The sequence below is a fragment of the Osmia lignaria genome, unplaced genomic scaffold (assembly GCF_051020975.1).
Source record: "Osmia lignaria lignaria isolate PbOS001 unplaced genomic scaffold, iyOsmLign1 scaffold0002, whole genome shotgun sequence".
Classification (NCBI taxonomy): domain Eukaryota; kingdom Metazoa; phylum Arthropoda; class Insecta; order Hymenoptera; family Megachilidae; genus Osmia; species Osmia lignaria.
In genome coordinates, this window is record NW_027478159.1 from 26422507 (window position 1) to 26445807 (window position 23301).

A 23301-nucleotide genomic window follows, 5' to 3' on the forward strand; every position below is an offset into this window, starting at 1 on the left:
CTGAGGGACATATTTCGAGATATTTCTTCTTCTTGTTGTTCTTCTTCTGCACAGCTAAGCTGGAAGTGGCATTTGCAGCTCGCAATAGTGCAGAGTTACCTCAAAGAAAGGGGCCACGGTGTTTCTGTATCTCTATTATGTTGGTGCCGCTTCGGAACTTTTAAATATCTGGATATATCTCGAGAACTACGCATCTGATCAAAAAATATCATAGAACATAAAAAGTAGGAAACTTAATTCTCTACAAAAAAGGTCTCTTAACATTTTGCCATAGCTCGCGTCGTTTCCGAGATATTTGCAGATTTATTTCAAGGGAAGGGGCCTGACGGACATATTTCGAGATATTTCTTCTTCTTGGTGTTCTTCTTCTGCACAGCTAAGCTGGAAGTGCCATTTGCAGCGCGCAATAGTGCAGAGTTATCTCAAAGAAAGGGGCCACGGTGTTTCTGTATCTCTATTATGTTGGTGCGGCTTCGGAACTTTTAAATATCTTGATATATCTCGAGAACTACGCATCTGTTCAAAAAATATCATAGAACATAAAAAGTAGGAATCCTAATTTTCTACAAAAAAGGTCTCTTAACATTTTGCCGTAGCTCGCTTCGTTTCCGAGATATTTGCAGATTTATCTCAAGGGAAGGGGCCTGACGGACATATTTCCAGATATTTCTTCTTCTTGTTGTTCTTCTTCTGCACAGCTAAGCTGGAAGTGGCATTTGCAGCTCGCAATAGTGCTGAGTTATCTCAAAGAAAGGGGCCACGGTGTTTCTGTATCTCTATTATGTTGGTGCGGCTTCGGAACTTTTAAATATCTTGATATATCTCGAGAACTACGCATCTGATCAAAAAATATCATAGAATATAAAAAGTAGGAAACTTAATTCTCTACAAAAAAGGTCTCTTAACGTTTTGCAATAGCTCGCTTCGTTTCCGAGATATTTGCAGATTTATCTCAAGGGAAGGGTCCTGACGGACATATTTCGAGATATTTCTTCTTCTTGTTGTTCTTCTTCTGCACAGCTAAACTGGAAGTGGCATTTCCAGCTCGCAATAGTGCAGAGTTATCCCAAAGAAAGGGGCCACGGTGTTTCTGTATCTCTATTATGTTGGTGCGGCTTCGGAACTTTTAAATATCTTGATATATCTCGAGAGCTACGCATCTGATCAAAAAATATCATAGAACATGAAAAGTAGGAAACTTAATTCTCTACAAAAAAGGTCTCTTAACATTTTGCCATAGCTCGCTTCGTTTCCGAGATATTTGCAGATTCATCTCAAGGGAAGGGGTCTGACGGACATATTTCGAGATATTTCTTCTTCTTGTTGTTCTTCTTCTGCACAGCTAAGCTCGAAGCGGCATTTGCAGCTCGCAATAGTGCAGAGTTATCTCAAAGAAAGAGGCCACGGTGTTTCTGTACCTCTATTATGTTGGTGCAGCTTCGGAACTTTTAAATATCTTGATATATCTCGAGAACTACGCATCTGATCAAAAAATATCATCGAACATAAAAAGTAGGAAACTTAATTCTCTACAAAAAAGGTCTCTTAACATTTTGCCATAGCTCGCTTCGTTTCCGAGATATTTGCAGATTTATCTCAAGGGAAGTGGCCTGACGGACATATTTCGAGATATTTCTTCTTCTTGTTGTTCTTCTTCTGCACAGCTGAGCTGGAAGTGGCATTTGCAGGTAGCAATAGTGCAGAGTTATCTCAAAGAAAGGGGCCACGGTGTTTCTGTATCTCTATTATGTTGGTGCGGCTTCGGAACTTTTAAATATCTCGATATATCTCGAAAACTACGCTTCTGATCAAAAAATATCATAGAACGTAAATTGTAGGAAACATTATTCTCTACAAAAAAGGTCTCTTAACATTTTGCCATAGCTCGCTTCGTTTCCGAGATATTTGCAGATTCATCTCAAGGGAAGGGGTCTGACGGACATATTTCGAGATATTTCTTCTTCTTGTTGTTCTTCTTCTGCACAGCTAAGCTCGAAGCGGCATTTGCAGCTCGCAATAGTGCAGAGTTATCTCAAAGAAAGAGGCCACGGTGTTTCTGTACCTCTATTATGTTGGTGCAGCTTCGGAACTTTTAAATATCTTGATATATCTCGAGAACTACGCATCTGATCAAAAAATATCATCGAAGATAAAAAGTAGGAAACTTAATTCTCTACAAAAAAGGTCTCTTAACATTTTGCCATAGCTCGCTTCGTTTCCGAGATATTTGCAGATTTATCTCAAGGGAAGTGGCCTGACGGACATATTTCGAGATATTTCTTCTTCTTGTTGTTCTTCTTCTGCACAGCTAAGCTGGAAGTGGCATTTGCGGCTCGCACTAGTGCAGAGTTATCTCAAAGAAAGAGGCCACGGTGTTTCTGTATCCCTATTATGTTGGTGCGGCTTCGGAACTTTTAAATATCTTGATATATCTCGAGAGCTACGCATCTGATCAAAAAATATCATAGAACATAAAAAGTAGGAAACTTAATTCTCTACAAAAAAGGCCTCTTAACATTTTGCCATAGCTCGCTTCGTTTCCGAGATATTTGCAGATTTATCTCAAGGGAAGGGGCCTGACGGACATATTTCGAGATATTTCTTCTTCTTGTTGTTCTTCTTCTGCACAGCTAAGCTGGAAGTGGCATTTGCGGCTCGCACTAGTGCAGAGTTATCTCAAAGAAAGGGGCCACGGTGTTTCTGTATCTCTATTATGTTGGTGCGGCTTCGGAACTTTTAAATATCTCGATATATCTCGAAAACTACGCTTCTGATCAAAAAATATCATAGAACATAAATTGTAGGAAACATAATTCTCTACAAAAAAGGTCTCTTAACATTTTGCCATAGCTCGCTTCGTTTCCGAGATATTTGCAGATTCATCTCAAGGGAAGGGGTCTGACGGACATATTTCGAGATATTTCTTCTTCTTGTTGTTCTTCTTCTGCACAGCTAAGCTGGAAGTGGCATTTGCAGCTCGCAGTAGTGCAGAGTTATCTCAAAGAAAGGGGCCACGGTGTTTCTGTATCTCTATTATGTTGGTGCGGCTTCGGAACTTTTAAATATCTTGCTATATCTCGAGCACTACGCATCTGATCAAAAAATATCATAGAACATAAAAAGTAGGAAACTTAATTCTCTACAAAAAAGGTCTCTTAACATTTTGCCATAGCTCGCTTCGTTTCCGAGATATTTGCAGATTTATCTCAAGGGAAGGGACCTGACGGACATATTTCGAGATATTTCTTCTTCTTGTTGTTCTTCTTCTGCACAGCTAAGCTGGAAGTGGCATTTGCAGCGCGCAATAGTGCAGAGTTATCTCAAAGAAAGGGGCCACGGTGTTTCTGTATCTCTATTCTGTTGGTGCGGCTTCGGAACTTTTAAATATCTTGATATATCTCGAGAACTACGCATCTGATCAAAAAATATCGTAGAACATAAAAAGTAGGAAACTTAATTCTCTACAAATAAGGTCTCTTAACATTTTGCCATAGCTCGCTTGGTTTCCGAGATATTTGCAGATTTATCTCAAGGGAAGGGGCCTGAGGGACATATTTCGAGATATTTCTTCTTCTTGTTGTTCTTCTTCTGCACAGCTAAGCTGGAAGTGGCATTTGCAGCTCGCAATAGTGCAGAGTTACCTCAAAGAAAGGGGCCACGGTGTTTGTGTATCTCTATTATGTTGGTGCCGCTTCGGAACTTTTAAATATCTGGATATATCTCGAGAACTACGCATCTGATCAAAAAATATCATAGAACATAAAAAGTAGGAAACTTAATTCTCTACAAAAAAGGTCTCTTAACATTTTGCCATAGCTCGCGTCGTTTCCGAGATATTTGCAGATTTATTTCAAGGGAAGGGGCCTGACGGACATATTTCGAGATATTTCTTCTTCTTGGTGTTCTTCTTCTGCACAGCTAAGCTGGAAGTGCCATTTGCAGCGCGCAATAGTGCAGAGTTATCTCAAAGAAAGGGGCCACGGTGTTTCTGTATCTCTATTATGTTGGTGCGGCTTCGGAACTTTTAAATATCTTGATATATCTCGAGAACTACGCATCTGTTCAAAAAATATCATAGAACATAAAAAGTAGGAATCCTAATTTTCTACAAAAAAGGTCTCTTAACATTTTGCCGTAGCTCGCTTCGTTTCCGAGATATTTGCAGATTTATCTCAAGGGAAGGGGCCTGACGGACATATTTCCAGATATTTCTTCTTCTTGTTGTTCTTCTTCTGCACAGCTAAGCTGGAAGTGGCATTTGCAGCTCGCAATAGTGCTGAGTTATCTCAAAGAAAGGGGCCACGGTGTTTCTGTATCTCTATTATGTTGGTGCGGCTTCGGAACTTTTAAATATCTTGATATATCTCGAGAACTACGCATCTGATCAAAAAATATCATAGAATATAAAAAGTAGGAAACTTAATTCTCTACAAAAAAGGTCTCTTAACGTTTTGCAATAGCTCGCTTCGTTTCCGAGATATTTGCAGATTTATCTCAAGGGAAGGGTCCTGACGGACATATTTCGAGATATTTCTTCTTCTTGTTGTTCTTCTTCTGCACAGCTAAACTGGAAGTGGCATTTCCAGCTCGCAATAGTGCAGAGTTATCCCAAAGAAAGGGGCCACGGTGTTTCTGTATCTCTATTATGTTGGTGCGGCTTCGGAACTTTTAAATATCTTGATATATCTCGAGAACTACGCATCTGTTCAAAAAATATCATAGAACATAAAAAGTAGGAAACCTAATTTTCTACAAAAAAGGTCGCTTAACATTTTGCCGTAGCTCGCTTCGTTTCAGAGATATTTGCAGATTTATCTCAAGGGAAGGGGCCTGACGGACATATTTCGAAATATTTCTTATTCTTGTTGTTCTTCTTCTGCACAGCTAAGCTGGAAGTGGCATTTGTAGCTCGCAATAGTGCAGAGTTATCTCAAAGAAAGGGGCCACGGTGTTTCTGTATCTCTATTATGTTGGTGCGGCTTCGGAACTTTTAAATATCTTGATATATCTCGAGAACTACGCATCTGATCAAAAAATATCATAGAACATAAAACGTAGGAAACTTAATTCTCTACAAAAAAGGTCTCCTAACATTTTGCCATAGCTCGCTTCGTTTCCGAGATATTTGCAGATTTATCTCAAGGGAAGGGGCCTAACGGACATATTTCGAGATATTTCTTCTTCTTGTTGTTCTTCTTCTGCACAGCTAAACTGGAAGTGGCATTTCCAGCTCGCAATTGTGCAGAGTTATCTCAAAGAGAGGGGCCACGTTGTTTCTGTATCTCTATTATGTTGGTGCGGCTTCGGAACTTTTAAATATCTTGATATATCTCGAGAACTACGCATCTGATCAGAAAATATCATAGAAGATAAAAAGTAGGAAACTTAATTCTCTACAAAAAAGGTCTCTTAACATTTTGCCATAGCTCGCTTCGTTTCCGAGATATTTGCAGATTTATCTCAAGGTAAGGGGCCTGACGGACATATTTCGAGATATTTCTTCTTCTTGTTGTTCTTCTTCTGCACAGCTAAGCTGGAAGTGGCATTTGCAGCTCGCAATAGTGCATAGCTATTTGAAAGAAAGGGGCCACGGGGTTTCTGTATCTCTATTATGTTGGTGCGGCTTCGGAACTTTTAAATATCTTGATATATCACGAGAACTACGCATCTGATCAAAAAATATCATAGAACATAAAAAGTAGGAAACTTAATTCGCTACAAAAAAGGTCTCTTAACATTTTGCCATAGCTCGCTTCGTTTCCGAGATATTTGCAGATTTATCTCAAGGGAAGGGGCCTAACGGACATATTTCGTGATATTTCTTCTTCTTGTTGTTCTTCTTCTGCACAGCTAAGCTGGAAGTGGCATTTGCGGCTCGCACTAGTGCACAGTTATCTCAAAGAAAGGGGCCACGGTGTTTCGGTATCTCTATTATGTTGGTGCGGCTTCGGAACTTTTAAATATCTTGATATATCTCGAGAACTACGCATCTGATCAAAAAATATCATAGAACATAAAACGTAGGAAACTTAATTCTCTACAAAAAAGGTCTCCTAACATTTTGCCATAGCTCGCTTCGTTTCCGAGATATTTGCAGATTTATCTCAAGGGAAGGGGCCTAACGGACATATTTCGAGATATTTCTTCTTCTTGTTGTTCTTCTTCTGCACAGCTAAACTGGAAGTGGCATTTCCAGCTCGCAATTGTGCAGAGTTATCTCAAAGAGAGGGGCCACGTTGTTTCTGTATCTCTATTATGTTGGTGCGGCTTCGGAACTTTTAAATATCTTGATATATCTCGAGAACTACGCATCTGATCAGAAAATATCATAGAAGATAAAAAGTAGGAAACTTAATTCTCTACAAAAAAGGTCTCTTAACATTTTGCCATAGCTCGCTTCGTTTCCGAGATATTTGCAGATTTATCTCAAGGTAAGGGGCCTGACGGACATATTTCGAGATATTTCTTCTTCTTGTTGTTCTTCTTCTGCACAGCTAAGCTGGAAGTGGCATTTGCAGCTCGCAATAGTGCATAGCTATTTGAAAGAAAGGGGCCACGGGGTTTCTGTATCTCTATTATGTTGGTGCGGCTTCGGAACTTTTAAATATCTTGATATATCACGAGAACTACGCATCTGATCAAAAAATATCATAGAACATAAAAAGTAGGAAACTTAATTCGCTACAAAAAAGGTCTCTTAACATTTTGCCATAGCTCGCTTCGTTTCCGAGATATTTGCAGATTTATCTCAAGGGAAGGGGCCTAACGGACATATTTCGTGATATTTCTTCTTCTTGTTGTTCTTCTTCTGCACAGCTAAGCTGGAAGTGGCATTTGCAGCTCGCAATAGTGCAGAGTTATCTCAAAGAAAGGGGCCACGGTGTTTCTGTATCTCTATTATGTTGGTGCGGCTTCTTAACTTTTAAATATCTTGATATATCTCGAGAACGACGCATCTGATCAAAAAATTTCATAGAACATAAAAAGTAGGAAACTCAATTCTCTACAAAAAAGGTCTCTTAACATTTTGCAATAGCTCGCTTCGTTTCCGAGATATTTGCAGATTTATCTCAAGGGAAGGGGCCTGACGGACATATTTCGAGATATTTCTTCTTCTTGTTGTTCTTCTTCTGCACAGCTAAGCTGGAAGTGGCATTTGCGGCTTGCACTAGTGCAGAGTTATCTCAAAGAAAGGGGCCACGGTGTTTCTGTATCTCTATTATGTTGGTGCGGCTTCGGAACTTTTAAATATCTCGATATATCTCGAAAACTACGCTTCTGATCAAAAAATATCATAGAACATAAAAAGTAGGAAATATAATTCTCTACAAAAAACGTCTCTTAACATTTTGCCATAGCTCGCTTCGTTTCCGAGATATTTGCAGATTCAGCTCAAAGGAACTGGCCTGACGGACATATTTCGAGATATTTCTTCTTCTTGTTGTTCTTCTTCTGCACAGCTAAGCTGGAAGTGGCATTTGCGGCTCGCACTAGTGCACAGTTATCTCAAAGAAAGGGGCCACGGTGTTTCGGTATCTCTATTATGTTGGTGCGGCTTCGGAACTTTTAAATATCTTGATATATCTCGAGAACTACGCATCTGATCAAAAAATATCATAGAACATAAAAAGTAGGAAACTTAATTCTCTATAAATAAGGACTCTTAACATTTTGCCATAGCTCGCTTCGTTTCCGAGATATTTGCAGATTTATCTCAAGGGAAGGGGCCTCACGGACATATTTCGAGATATTTCTTCTTCTTGTTGTTCTTCTTCTGCACAGCTAAGCTGGAAGTGGCATTTGCAGCTCGCAATAGTGCAGAGATATCTCAAAGAAAGGGGCCACGGTGTTTCGGTATCTCTATTATGTTGGTGCGGCTTCGGAACTTTTAAATATCTTGATATATCTCGAGAACTACGCATCTGATCAAAAAATATCATAGAACATAAAAAGTAGGAAACTTAATTCTCTACAAAAAAGGTCTCTTAACATTTTGCCATAGCTCGCTTCGTTTCCGAGATATTTGCAGATTTATCTCAAGGGAAGGGGCCTGACGGACATATTTCGAGATATTTCTTCTTCTTGTTGTTCTTCTTCTGCACAGCTAAGCTGGAAGTGGCATTTGCGGCTCGTACTAGTGCAGAGTTATCTCAAAGAAAGGGGCCACGGTGTTTCTGTATCTGTATTATGTTGGTGCGGCTTCGGAACTTTTAAATATCTTGATATATCTCGAGAACTACGCGTCTGATCAAAAAATATCATAGAACATAAAAAGTAGGAAACATAATTCTCTACAAAAAAGGTCTCTAAACATTTTGCCATAGCTCGCTTGGTTTCCGAGATATTTGCAGATATATCTCAAGGGCAGGGGCCTGACGGACATATTTCGAGATATTTCTTCTTCTTGTTGTTCTTCTTCTGCACAGCTAAGCTGGAAGTGGCATTTACAGCTCGCAATAGTGCAGAGTTATCTCAAAGAAAGGAGCCGCGGTGTTTCTGTATCTCTATTATGTTGGTGCGGCTTCGTAACTTTTAAATATCTAGATATATCTCGAAAACTACGCTTCTGATCAAAAAATATCATAGAACATAAATTGTAAGAAACATAATTCTCTACAAAAAAGGTCTCTTAACATTTTGCCATAGCTCGCTTGGTTTTCGAGATATTTGCAGATATATCTCAAGGGCAGGGGCCTGACGGACATATTTCGAGATATTTCTTCTTCTTGTTGTTCTTCTTCTGCACAGCTAAGCTGGAAGTGGCATTTACAGCTCGCAATAGTGCAGAGTTATCTCAAAGAAAGGAGCCGCGGTGTTTCTGTATCTCTATTATGTTGGTGCGGCTTCGTAACTTTTAAATATCTAGATATATCTCGAAAACTACGCTTCTGATCAAAAAATATCATAGAACATAAATTGTAGGAAACATAATTCTCTACAAAAAAGGTCTCTAAACATTTTGCCATAGCTCGCTTGGTTTTCGAGATATTTGCAGATATATCTCAAGGGCAGGGGCCTGACGGACATATTTCGAGATATTTCTTCTTCTTGTTGTTCTTCTTCTGCACAGCTAAGCTCGAAGTGGCATTTGCGGCTCGCACTAGTGCACAGTTATCTCAAAGAAAGGGGCCACGGTGTTTCGGTATCTCTATTATGTTGGTGCGGCTTCGGAACTTTTAAATATCTTGATATATCTCGAGAACTACGCATCTGATCAAAAAATATCATAGAACATAAAAAGTAGGAAACTTAATTCTCTACAAAAAAGGTCTCTTAACATTTTGCCATAGCTCGCTTCGTTTCCGAGATATTTGCAGATTTATCTGAAGGGAAGGGGCCTGACGGACATATTTCGAGATATTTCTTCTTCTTGTTGTTCTTCTTCTGCACAGCTAAGCTGGAAGTGGCATTTGCGGCTCGCACTAGTGCACAGTTATCTCAAAGAAAGGGGCCACGGTGTTTCGGTATCTCTATTATGTTGGTGCGGCTTCTTAACTTTTAAATATCTTGATATATCTCGAGAACGACGCATCTGATCAAAAAATTTCATAGAACATAAAAAGTAGGAAACTCAATTCTCTACAAAAAAGGTCTCTTAACATTTTGCAATAGCTCGCTTCGTTTCCGAGATATTTGCAGATTTATCTCAAGGGAAGGGGCCTGACGGACATATTTCGAGATATTTCTTCTTCTTGTTGTTCTTCTTCTGCACAGCTAAGCTGGAAGTGGCATTTGCGGCTTGCACTAGTGCAGAGTTATCTCAAAGAAAGGGGCCACGGTGTTTCTGTATCTCTATTATGTTGGTGCGGCTTCGGAACTTTTAAATATCTCGATATATCTCGAAAACTACGCTTCTGATCAAAAAATATCATAGAACATAAAAAGTAGGAAATATAATTCTCTACAAAAAACGTCTCTTAACATTTTGCCATAGCTCGCTTCGTTTCCGAGATATTTGCAGATTCAGCTCAAAGGAACTGGCCTGACGGACATATTTCGAGATATTTCTTCTTCTTGTTGTTCTTCTTCTGCACAGCTAAGCTGGAAGTGGCATTTGCGGCTCGCACTAGTGCACAGTTATCTCAAAGAAAGGGGCCACGGTGTTTCGGTATCTCTATTATGTTGGTGCGGCTTCGGAACTTTTAAATATCTTGATATATCTCGAGAACTACGCATCTGATCAAAAAATATCATAGAACATAAAAAGTAGGAAACTTAATTCTCTATAAATAAGGTCTCTTAACATTTTGCCATAGCTCGCTTCGTTTCCGAGATATTTGCAGATTTATCTCAAGGGAAGGGGCCTCACGGACATATTTCGAGATATTTCTTCTTCTTGTTGTTCTTCTTCTGCACAGCTAAGCTGGAAGTGGCATTTGCAGCTCGCAATAGTGCAGAGATATCTCAAAGAAAGGGGCCACGGTGTTTCGGTATCTCTATTATGTTGGTGCGGCTTCGGAACTTTTAAATATCTTGATATATCTCGAGAACTACGCATCTGATCAAAAAATATCATAGAACATAAAAAGTAGGAAACTTAATTCCCTACAAAAAAGGTCTCTTAACATTTTGCCATAGCTCGCTTCGTTTCCGAGATATTTGCAGATTTATCTCAAGGGAAGGGGCCTGACGGACATATTTCGAGATATTTCTTCTTCTTGTTGTTCTTCTTCTGCACAGCTAAGCTGGAAGTGGCATTTGCGGCTCGTACTAGTGCAGAGTTATCTCAAAGAAAGGGGCCACGGTGTTTCTGTATCTGTATTATGTTGGTGCGGCTTCGGAACTTTTAAATATCTTGATATATCTCGAGAACTACGCGTCTGATCAAAAAATATCATAGAACATAAAAAGTAGGAAACATAATTCTCTACAAAAAAGGTCTCTTAACATTTTGCCATAGCTCGCTTCGTTTCCGAGATATTTGCAGATTTATCTCAAGGGAAGGGGCCTGACGGACATATTTCGAGATATTTCTTCTTCTTGTTGTTCTTCTTCTGCACAGCTAAGCTGGAAGTGGCATTTGCGGCTCGCACTAGTGCAGAGTTATCTCAAAGAAAGGGGCCACGGTGTTTCTGTATCTGTATTATGTTGGTGCGGCTTCGGAACTTTTAAATATCTTGATATATCTCGAGAACTACGCGTCTGATCAAAAAATATCATAGAACATAAAAAGTAGGAAACATAATTCTCTACAAAAAAGGTCTCTTAACATTTTGCCATAGCTCGCTTCGTTTCCGAGATATTTGCAGATTTATCTCAAGGGAAGGGGCCTGACGGACATATTTCGAGATATTTCTTCTTCTTGTTGTTCTTCTTCTGCACAGCTAAGCTGGAAGTGGCATTTGCGGCTCGCACTAGTGCACAGTTATCTCAAAGAAAGGGGCCACGGTGTTTCTGTATCTCTAATATGTTGGTGCGGCTTCGGAACTTTAAGTATCTCGATATATCTCGAAAACTACGCTTCTGATCAAAAAATATCATAGAGCGTAAATTGTAGGAAACATTATTCTCTACAAAAAAGGTCTCTTAACATTTTGCCATAGCTCGCTTCGTTTCCGAGATATTTGCAGATTCATCTCAAGGGAAGTGGCCTGACGGACATATTTCGAGATATTTCTTCTTCTTGTTGTTCTTCTTCTGCACAGCTAAGCTGGAAGTGGCATTTGCAGCTCGCAATAGTGCAGAGTTATCCCAAAGAAAGGTGCCACGGTGTTTCTGTATCTCTATTATGTTGGTGCGGCTTCGGAACTTTTAAATATCTTGATATATCTCGAGAACTACGCATCTGATCAAAAAATATCATAGAACATAAAAAGTAGGAAACTTAATTCTCTATAAATAAGGTCTCTTAACATTTTGCCATAGCTCGCTTCGTTTCCGAGATATTTGCAGATTTATCTCAAGGGAAGGGGCCTCACGGACATATTTCGAGATATTTCTTCTTCTTGTTGTTCTTCTTCTGCACAGCTAAGCTGGAAGTGGCATTTGCAGCTCGCAATAGTGCAGAGATATCTCAAAGAAAGGGGCCACGGTGTTTCGGTATCTCTATTATGTTGGTGCGGCTTCGGAACTTTTAAATATCTTGATATATCTCGAGAACTACGCATCTGATCAAAAAATATCATAGAACATAAAAAGTAGGAAACTTAATTCTCTACAAAAAAGGTCTCTTAACATTTTGCCATAGCTCGCTTCGTTTCCGAGATATTTGCAGATTTATCTCAAGGGAAGGGGCCTGACGGACATATTTCGAGATATTTCTTCTTCTTGTTGTTCTTCTTCTGCACAGCTAAGCTGGAAGTGGCATTTGCGGCTCGTACTAGTGCAGAGTTATCTCAAAGAAAGGGGCCACGGTGTTTCTGTATCTGTATTATGTTGGTGCGGCTTCGGAACTTTTAAATATCTTGATATATCTCGAGAACTACGCGTCTGATCAAAAAATATCATAGAACATAAAAAGTAGGAAACATAATTCTCTACAAAAAAGGTCTCTTAACATTTTGCCATAGCTCGCTTCGTTTCCGAGATATTTGCAGATTTATCTCAAGGGAAGGGGCCTGACGGACATATTTCGAGATATTTCTTCTTCTTGTTGTTCTTCTTCTGCACAGCTAAGCTGGAAGTGGCATTTGCGGCTCGCACTAGTGCAGAGTTATCTCAAAGAAAGGGGCCACGGTGTTTCTGTATCTGTATTATGTTGGTGCGGCTTCGGAACTTTTAAATATCTTGATATATCTCGAGAACTACGCGTCTGATCAAAAAATATCATAGAACATAAAAAGTAGGAAACATAATTCTCTACAAAAAAGGTCTCTTAACATTTTGCCATAGCTCGCTTCGTTTCCGAGATATTTGCAGATTTATCTCAAGGGAAGGGGCCTGACGGACATATTTCGAGATATTTCTTCTTCTTGTTGTTCTTCTTCTGCACAGCTAAGCTGGAAGTGGCATTTGCGGCTCGCACTAGTGCACAGTTATCTCAAAGAAAGGGGCCACGGTGTTTCTGTATCTCTAATATGTTGGTGCGGCTTCGGAACTTTAAGTATCTCGATATATCTCGAAAACTACGCTTCTGATCAAAAAATATCATAGAGCGTAAATTGTAGGAAACATTATTCTCTACAAAAAAGGTCTCTTAACATTTTGCCATAGCTCGCTTCGTTTCCGAGATATTTGCAGATTCATCTCAAGGGAAGTGGCCTGACGGACATATTTCGAGATATTTCTTCTTCTTGTTGTTCTTCTTCTGCACAGCTAAGCTGGAAGTGGCATTTGCAGCTCGCAATAGTGCAGAGTTATCCCAAAGAAAGGTGCCACGGTGTTTCTGTATCTCTATTATGTTGGTGCGGCTTCGGAACTTTTAAATATCTTGATATATCTCGAGAACTACGCATCTGATCAAAAAATATCATACTACATAAAAAGTAGGAAACTTAATTCTCTACAAGAAAGGTCTCTAAACATTTTGCCATAGCTCGCTTCGTTTCCGAGATATTTGCAGATTTATCTCAAGGGAAGGGGCCTGACGGACATATTTCGAGATATTTCTTCTTCTTGTTGTTCTTCTGCACAGCTAAGCTGGAAGTGGCATTTGCGGCTCGCACTAGTGCAGAGTTATCTCAAAGAAAGGGGCCACGGTGTTTCTGTATCTCTATTATGTTGGTGCGGCTTCGGAACTTTTAAATATCTTGATATATCTCGAAAACTACGCGTCTGATCAAAAAATATCATAGAACATAAATTGTAGGAAACATAATTCTCTACAAAAAAGGTCTCTTAACATTTTGCCATAGCTCGCTTGGTTTCCGAGATATTTGCAGATATATCTCAAGGGCAGGGGCCTGACGGACATATTTCGAGATATTTCTTCTTCTTGTTGTTCTTCTTCTGCACAGCTAAGCTGGAAGTGGCATTTACAGCTCGCAATAGTGCAGAGTTATCTCAAAGAAAGGAGCCGCGGTGTTTCTGTATCTCTATTATGTTGGTGCGGCTTCGTAACTTTTAAATATCTAGATATATCTCGAAAACTACGCTTCTGATCAAAAAATATCATAGAACATAAATTGTAGGAAACATAATTCTCTACAAAAAAGGTCTCTTAACATTTTGCCATAGCTCGCTTGGTTTTCGAGATATTTGCAGATATATCTCAAGGGCAGGGGCCTGACGGACATATTTCGAGATATTTCTTCTTCTTGTTGTTCTTCTTCTGCACAGCTAAGCTGGAAGTGGCATTTACAGCTCGCAATAGTGCAGAGTTATCTCAAAGAAAGGAGCCGCGGTGTTTCTGTATCTCTATTATGTTGGTGCGGCTTCGTAACTTTTAAATATCTAGATATATCTCGAAAACTACGCTTCTGATCAAAAAATATCATAGAACATAAATTGTAGGAAACATAATTCTCTACAAAAAAGGTCTCTAAACATTTTGCCATAGCTCGCTTGGTTTTCGAGATATTTGCAGATATATCTCAAGGGCAGGGGCCTGACGGACATATTTCGAGATATTTCTTCTTCTTGTTGTTCTTCTTCTGCACAGCTAAGCTCGAAGTGGCATTTGCGGCTCGCACTAGTGCACAGTTATCTCAAAGAAAGGGGCCACGGTGTTTCGGTATCTCTATTATGTTGGTGCGGCTTCGGAACTTTTAAATATCTTGATATATCTCGAGAACTACGCATCTGATCAAAAAATATCATAGAACATAAAAAGTAGGAAACTTAATTCTCTACAAAAAAGGTCTCTTAACATTTTGCCATAGCTCGCTTCGTTTCCGAGATATTTGCAGATTTATCTCAAGGGAAGGGGCCTGACGGACATATTTCGAGATATTTCTTCTTCTTGTTGTTCTTCTTCTGCACAGCTAAGCTGGAAGTGGCATTTGCGGCTCGCACTAGTGCACAGTTATCTCAAAGAAAGGGGCCACGGTGTTTCGGTATCTCTATTATGTTGGTGCGGCTTCTTAACTTTTAAATATCTTGATGTATCTCGAGAACGACGCATCTGATCAAAAAATTTCATAGAACATAAAAAGTAGGAAACTCAATTCTCTACAAAAAAGGTCTCTTAACATTTTGCAATAGCTCGCTTCGTTTCCGAGATATTTGCAGATTTATCTCAAGGGAAGGGGCCTGACGGACATATTTCGAGATATTTCTTCTTCTTGTTGTTCTTCTTCTGCACAGCTAAGCTGGAAGTGGCATTTGCGGCTTGCACTAGTGCAGAGTTATCTCAAAGAAAGGGGCCACGGTGTTTCTGTATCTCTATTATGTTGGTGCGGCTTCGGAACTTTTAAATATCTCGATATATCTCGAAAACTACGCTTCTGATCAAAAAATATCATAGAACATAAAAAGTAGGAAATATAATTCTCTACAAAAAACGTCTCTTAACATTTTGCCATAGCTCGCTTCGTTTCCGAGATATTTGCAGATTCAGCTCAAAGGAACTGGCCTGACGGACATATTTCGAGATATTTCTTCTTCTTGTTGTTCTTCTTCTGCACAGCTAAGCTGGAAGTGGCATTTGCGGCTCGCACTAGTGCACAGTTATCTCAAAGAAAGGGGCCACGGTGTTTCGGTATCTCTATTATGTTGGTGCGGCTTCGGAACTTTTAAATATCTTGATATATCTCGAGAACTACGCATCTGATCAAAAAATATCATAGAACATAAAAAGTAGGAAACTTAATTCTCTATAAATAAGGTCTCTTAACATTTTGCCATAGCTCGCTTCGTTTCCGAGATATTTGCAGATTTATCTCAAGGGAAGGGGCCTCACGGACATATTTCGAGATATTTCTTCTTCTTGTTGTTCTTCTTCTGCACAGCTAAGCTGGAAGTGGCATTTGCAGCTCGCAATAGTGCAGAGATATCTCAAAGAAAGGGGCCACGGTGTTTCGGTATCTCTATTATGTTGGTGCGGCTTCGGAACTTTTAAATATCTTGATATATCTCGAGAACTACGCATCTGATCAAAAAATATCATAGAACATAAAAAGTAGGAAACTTAATTCCCTACAAAAAAGGTCTCTTAACATTTTGCCATAGCTCGCTTCGTTTCCGAGATATTTGCAGATTTATCTCAAGGGAAGGGGCCTGACGGACATATTTCGAGATATTTCTTCTTCTTGTTGTTCTTCTTCTGCACAGCTAAGCTGGAAGTGGCATTTGCGGCTCGTACTAGTGCAGAGTTATCTCAAAGAAAGGGGCCACGGTGTTTCTGTATCTGTATTATGTTGGTGCGGCTTCGGAACTTTTAAATATCTTGATATATCTCGAGAACTACGCGTCTGATCAAAAAATATCATAGAACATAAAAAGTAGGAAACATAATTCTCTACAAAAAAGGTCTCTTAACATTTTGCCATAGCTCGCTTCGTTTCCGAGATATTTGCAGATTTATCTCAAGGGAAGGGGCCTGACGGACATATTTCGAGATATTTCTTCTTCTTGTTGTTCTTCTTCTGCACAGCTAAGCTGGAAGTGGCATCTGCGGCTCGCACTAGTGCAGAGTTATCTCAAAGAAAGGGGCCACGGTGTTTCTGTATCTGTATTATGTTGGTGCGGCTTCGGAACTTTTAAATATCTTGATATATCTCGAGAACTACGCGTCTGATCAAAAAATATCATAGAACATAAAAAGTAGGAAACATAATTCTCTACAAAAAAGGTCTCTTAACATTTTGCCATAGCTCGCTTCGTTTCCGAGATATTTGCAGATTTATCTCAAGGGAAGGGGCCTGACGGACATATTTCGAGATATTTCTTCTTCTTGTTGTTCTTCTTCTGCACAGCTAAGCTGGAAGTGGCATTTGCGGCTCGCACTAGTGCACAGTTATCTCAAAGAAAGGGGCCACGGTGTTTCTGTATCTCTAATATGTTGGTGCGGCTTCGGAACTTTAAGTATCTCGATATATCTCGAAAACTACGCTTCTGATCAAAAAATATCATAGAGCGTAAATTGTAGGAAACATTATTCTCTACAAAAAAGGTCTCTTAACATTTTGCCATAGCTCGCTTCGTTTCCGAGATATTTGCAGATTCATCTCAAGGGAAGTGGCCTGACGGACATATTTCGAGATATTTCTTCTTCTTGTTGTTCTTCTTCTGCACAGCTAAGCTGGAAGTGGCATTTGCAGCTCGCAATAGTGCAGAGTTATCCCAAAGAAAGGTGCCACGGTGTTTCTGTATCTCTATTATGTTGGTGCGGCTTCGGAACTTTTAAATATCTTGATATATCTCGAGAACTACGCATCTGATCAAAAAATATCATACTACATAAAAAGTAGGAAACTTAATTCTCTACAAGAAAGGTCTCTAAACATTTTGCCATAGCTCGCTTCGTTTCCGAGATATTTGCAGATTTATCTCAAGGGAAGGGGCCTGACGGACATATTTCGAGATATTTCTTCTTCTTGTTGTTCTTCTGCACAGCTAAGCTGGAAGTGGCATTTGCGGCTCGCACTAGTGCAGAGTTATCTCAAAGAAAGGGGCCACGGTGTTTCTGTATCTCTATTATGTTGGTGCGGCTTCGGAACTTTTAAATATCTTGATATATCTCGAAAACTACGCGTCTGATCAAAAAATATCATAGAACATAAATTGTAGGAAACATAATTCTCTACAAAAAAGGTCTCTTAACATTTTGCCATAGCTCGCTTGGTTTCCGAGATATTTGCAGATATATCTCAAGGGCAGGGGCCTGACGGACATATTTCGAGATATTTCTTCTTCTTGTTGTTCTTCTTCTGCACAGCTAAGCTGGAAGTGGCATTTACAGCTCGCAATAGTGCAGAGTTATCTCAAAGAAAGGAGCCGCGGTGTTTCTGTATCTCTATTATGTTGGTGCGGCTTCGTAACTTTTAAATATCTAGATATATCTCGAAAACTACGCTTCTGATCAAAAAATATCATAGAACATAAATTGTAGGAAACATAATTCTCTACAAAAAAGGTCTCTTAACATTTTGCCATAGCTCGCTTGGTTTTCGAGATATTTGCAGATATATCTCAAGGGCAGGGGCCTGACGGACATATTTCGAGATATTTCTTCTTCTTGTTGTTCTTCTTCTGCACAGCTAAGCTGGAAGTGGCATTTACAGCTCGCAATAGTGCAGAGTTATCTCAAAGAAAGGAGCCGCGGTGTTTCTGTATCTCTATTATGTTGGTGCGGCTTCGTAACTTTTAAATATCTAGATATATCTCGAAAACTACGCTTCTGATCAAAAAATATCATAGAACATAAATTGTAGGAAACATAATTCTCTACAAAAAAGGTCTCTAAACATTTTGCCATAGCTCGCTTGGTTTTCGAGATATTTGCAGATATATCTCAAGGGCAGGGGCCTGACGGACATATTTCGAGATATTTCTTCTTCTTGTTGTTCTTCTTCTGCACAGCTAAGCTCGAAGTGGCATTTGCGGCTCGCACTAGTGCACAGTTATCTCAAAGAAAGGGGCCACGGTGTTTCGGTATCTCTATTATGTTGGTGCGGCTTCGGAACTTTTAAATATCTTGATATATCTCGAGAACTACGCATCTGATCAAAAAATATCATAGAACATAAAAAGTAGGAAACTTAATTCTCTATAAATAAGGTCTCTTAACATTTTGCCATAGCTCGCTTCGTTTCCGAGATATTTGCAGATTCAGCTCAAAGGAACTGGCCTGACGGACATATTTCGAGATATTTCTTCTTCTTGTTGTTCTTCTTCTGCACAGCTCAGCTGGAAGTGGCATTTGCGGCTCGCACTAGTGCACAGTTATCTCAAAGAAAGGGGCCACGGTGTTTCGGTATCTCTATTATGTTGGTGCGGCTTCGGAACTTTTAAATATCTTGATATATCTCGAGAACTACGCATCTGATCAAAAAATATCATAGAACATAAAAAGTAGGAAACTTAATTCTCTATAAATAAGGTCTCTTAACATTTTGCCATAGCTCGCTTCGTTTCCGAGATATTTGCAGATTTATCTCAAGGGAAGGGGCCTCACGGACATATTTCGAGATATTTCTTCTTCTTGTTGTTCTTCTTCTGCACAGCTAAGCTGGAAGTGGCATTTGCAGCTCGCAATAGTGCAGAGATATCTCAAAGAAAGGGGCCACGGTGTTTCGGTATCTCTATTATGTTGGTGCGGCTTCGGAACTTTTAAATATCTTGATATATCTCGAGAACTACGCATCTGATCAAAAAATATCATAGAACATAAAAAGTAGGAAACTTAATTCTCTACAAAAAAGGTCTCTTAACATTTTGCCATAGCTCGCTTCGTTTCCGAGATATTTGCAGATTTATCTCAAGGGAAGGGGCCTGACGGACATATTTCGAGATATTTCTTCTTCTTGTTGTTCTTCTTCTGCACAGCTAAGCTGGAAGTGGCATTTGCGGCTCGCACTAGTGCAGAGTTATCTCAACGAAAGGGGCCACGGTGTTTCTGTATCTCTATTATGTTGGTGCGGCTTCGGAACCTTTAAATATCTCGATATATCTCGAAAACTACGCTTCTGATCAAAAAATATCATAGAACATAAATTGTAGGAAGCATAATTCTCTACAAAAAAGGTCTCTTAACATCTTGCCATAGCTCGCTTCGTTTCCGAGATATTTGCAGATATATCTCAAGGGAAGCGGCCTGACGGACATATTTCGAGATATTTCTTCTTCTTGTTGTTCTTCTTCTGCACACCTAAGCTGGAAGTGGCATTTGCGGCTCGCAATAGTGCAGAGTTATCTCAAAGAAAGGGGCCACGGTGTTTCTGTATCTCTATTATGTTGGTGCGGCTTCGGAACTTTTAAATATCTTGATATATCTCGAGAGCTACGCATCTGATCAAAAAATATCATAGAACATGAAAAGTAGGAAACTTAATTCTCTACAAAAAAGGTCTCTTAACATTTTGCCATAGCTCGCTTCGTTTCCGAAATATTTGCAGATTCAGCTCAATGGAACTGGCCTGACGGACATATTTCGAGATATTTCTTCTTCTTGTTGTTCTTCCTCTGCACAGCTAAGCTGGAAGTGGCATTTGCAGCTCGCAATAGTGCAGAGTTATCTTAAAGAAAGGGGCCACGGTGTTTCTGTATCTCTATTATGTTGGTGCGGCTTCGGAACTTTTAAATATCTTGATATATCTCGAGAACTACGCATCTGATCAAAAAATGTCATAGAACATAAAAAGTAGGAAACTTAATTCTCTACAAAAAAGGTCTCTTAATATTTTGCCATAGCTCGCTTCGTTTCCGAGATATTTGCATATATATCTCAAGGGAAGGGGCCTGACGGACATATTTCGAGATATTTCTTCTTCTTGTTGTTCTTCTTCTGCACAGCTAAGCTGGAAGTGGCATTTGCGGCTCGCACTAGTGCAGAGTTATCTCAAAGAAAGGGGCCACGGTGTTTCTGTATCTCTATTATGTTGGTGCGGCTTCGGAACTTTTAAATATCTCGATATATCTCGAAAACTACGCTTCTGATCAAAAAATATCATAGAACATAAAAAGTAGGAAACTTAATTCTCTACAAAAAAGGTCTCTTAACATTTTGCCATAGCTCGCTTCGTTTCCGAGATATTTGCAGATTTATCTCAAGGGAAGGGGCCTAACGGACATATTTCGAGATATTTCTTCTTCTTGTTGTTCTTCTTCTGCACAGCTAAACTGGAAGTGGCATTTCCAGCTCGCAATAGTGTAGAGTTATCTCAAAGAAAGGGGCCACGGTGTTTCTGTATCTCTATTATGTTGGTGCGGTTTCGGAACTTTTAAATATCTTGATATATCTCGAGAACTACGCATCTGATCAAAAAATATCATAGAACATAAAAAGTAGGAAACTTAATTCTCTACAAAAAAGGTCTCTTAACATTTTGCCATAGCTCGCTTCGTTTCCGAGATATTTGCAGATTCATCTCAAGGGAAGGGGTCTGACGGACATATTTCGAGATATTTCTTCTTCTTGTTGTTCTTCTTCTGCACAGCTAAGCTCGAAGCGGCATTTGCAGCTCGCACTAGTGCAGAGTTATCTCAAAGAAAGAGGCCACGGTGTTTCTGTACCTCTATTATGTTGGTGCAGCTTCGGAACTTTTAAATATCTTGATATATCTCGAGAACTACGCATCTGATCAAAAAATATCATCGAACATAAAAAGTAGGAAACTTAATTCTCTACAAAAAAGGTCTCTTAACATTTTGCCATAGCTCGCTTCGTTTCCGAGATATTTGCAGATTTATCTCAAGGGAAGTGGCCTGACGGACATATTTCGAGATATTTCTTCTTCTTGTTGTTCTTCTTCTGCACAGCTGAGCTGGAAGTGGCATTTGCAGGTAGCAATAGTGCAGAGTTATCTCAAAGAAAGGGGCCACGGTGTTTCTGTATCTCTATTATGTTGGTGCGGCTTCGGAACTTTTAAATATCTCGATATATCTCGAAAACTACGCTTCTGATCAAAAAATATCATAGAACGTAAATTGTAGGAAACATTATTGTCTACAAAAAAGGTCTCTTAACATTTTGCCATAGCTCGCTTCGTTTCCGAGATATTTGCAGATTCATCTCAAGGGAAGGGGTCTGACGGACATATTTCGAGATATTTCTTCTTCTTGTTGTTCTTCTTCTGCACAGCTAAGCGCGAAGCGGCATTTGCAGCTCGCAATAGTGCAGAGTTATCTCAAAGAAAGAGGCCACGGTGTTTCTGTACCTCTATTATGTTGGTGCAGCTTCGGAACTTTTAAATATCTTGATATATCTCGAGAACTACGCATCTGATCAAAAAATATCATCGAAGATAAAAAGTAGGAAACTTAATTCTCTACAAAAAAGGTCTCTTAACATTTTGCCATAGCTCGCTTCGTTTCCGAGATATTTGCAGATTTATCTCAAGGGAAGTGGCCTGACGGACATATTTCGAGATATTTCTTCTTCTTGTTGTTCTTCTTCTGCACAGCTAAGCTGGAAGTGGCATTTGCGGCTCGCACTAGTGCAGAGTTATCTCAAAGAAAGAGGCCACGGTGTTTCTGTATCCCTATTATGTTGGTGCGGCTTCGGAACTTTTAAATATCTTGATATATCTCGAGAGCTACGCATCTGATCAAAAAATATCATAGAACATAAAAAGTAGGAAACTTAATTCTCTACAAAAAAGGTCTCTTAACATTTTGCCATAGCTCGCTTCGTTTCCGAGATATTTGCAGATTTATCTCAAGGGAAGGGGCCTGACGGACATATTTCGAGATATTTCTTCTTCTTGTTGTTCTTCTTCTGCACAGCTAAGCTGGAAGTGGCATTTGCGGCTCGCACTAGTGCAGAGTTATCTCAAAGAAAGGGGCCACGGTGTTTCTGTATCTCTATTATGTTGGTGCGGCTTCGGAACTTTTAAATATCTCGATATATCTCGAAAACTACGCTTCTGATCAAAAAATATCATAGAACATAAATTGTAGGAAACATAATTCTCTACAAAAAAGGTCTCTTAACATTTTGCCATAGCTCGCTTCGTTTCCGAGATATTTGCAGATTCATCTCAAGGGAAGGGGTCTGACGGACATATTTCGAGATATTTCTTCTTCTTGTTGTTCTTCTTCTGCACAGCTAAGCTCGAAGCGGCATTTGCAGCTCGCAATAGGGCAGAGTTATCTCAAAGAAAGAGGCCACGGTGTTTCTGTACCTCTATTATGTTGGTGCAGCTTCGGAACTTTTAAATATCTTGATATATCTCGAGAACTACGCATCTGATCAAAAAATATCATCGAACATAAAAAGTAGGAAACTTAATTCTCTACAAAAAAGGTCTCTTAACATTTTGCCATAGCTCGCTTCGTTTCCGAGATATTTGCAGATTTATCTCAAGGGAAGTGGCCTGACGGACATATTTCGAGATATTTCTTCTTCTTGTTGTTCTTCTTCTGCACAGCTAAGCTGCAAGTGGCATTTGCGGCTCGCACTAGTGCAGAGTTATCTCAAAGAAAGGGGCCACGGTGTTTCTGTATCTCTATTATGTTGGTGCGGCTTCGGAACTTTTAAATATCTCGATATATCTCGAAAACTACGCTTCTGATCAAAAAATATCATAGAACATAAATTGTAGGAAACATAATTCTCTACAAAAAAGGTCTCTTAACATTTTGCCATAGCTCGCTTCGTTTCCGAGATATTTGCAGATATATCTCAAGGGAAGGGGCCTGACGGACATATTTCGAGATATTTCTTCTTCTTGTTGTTCTTCTTCTGCACAGCTAAGCTGGAAGTGGCATTTACAGCTCGCAATAGTGCAGAGTTATCTCAAAGAAAGGGGCCACGGTGTTTCT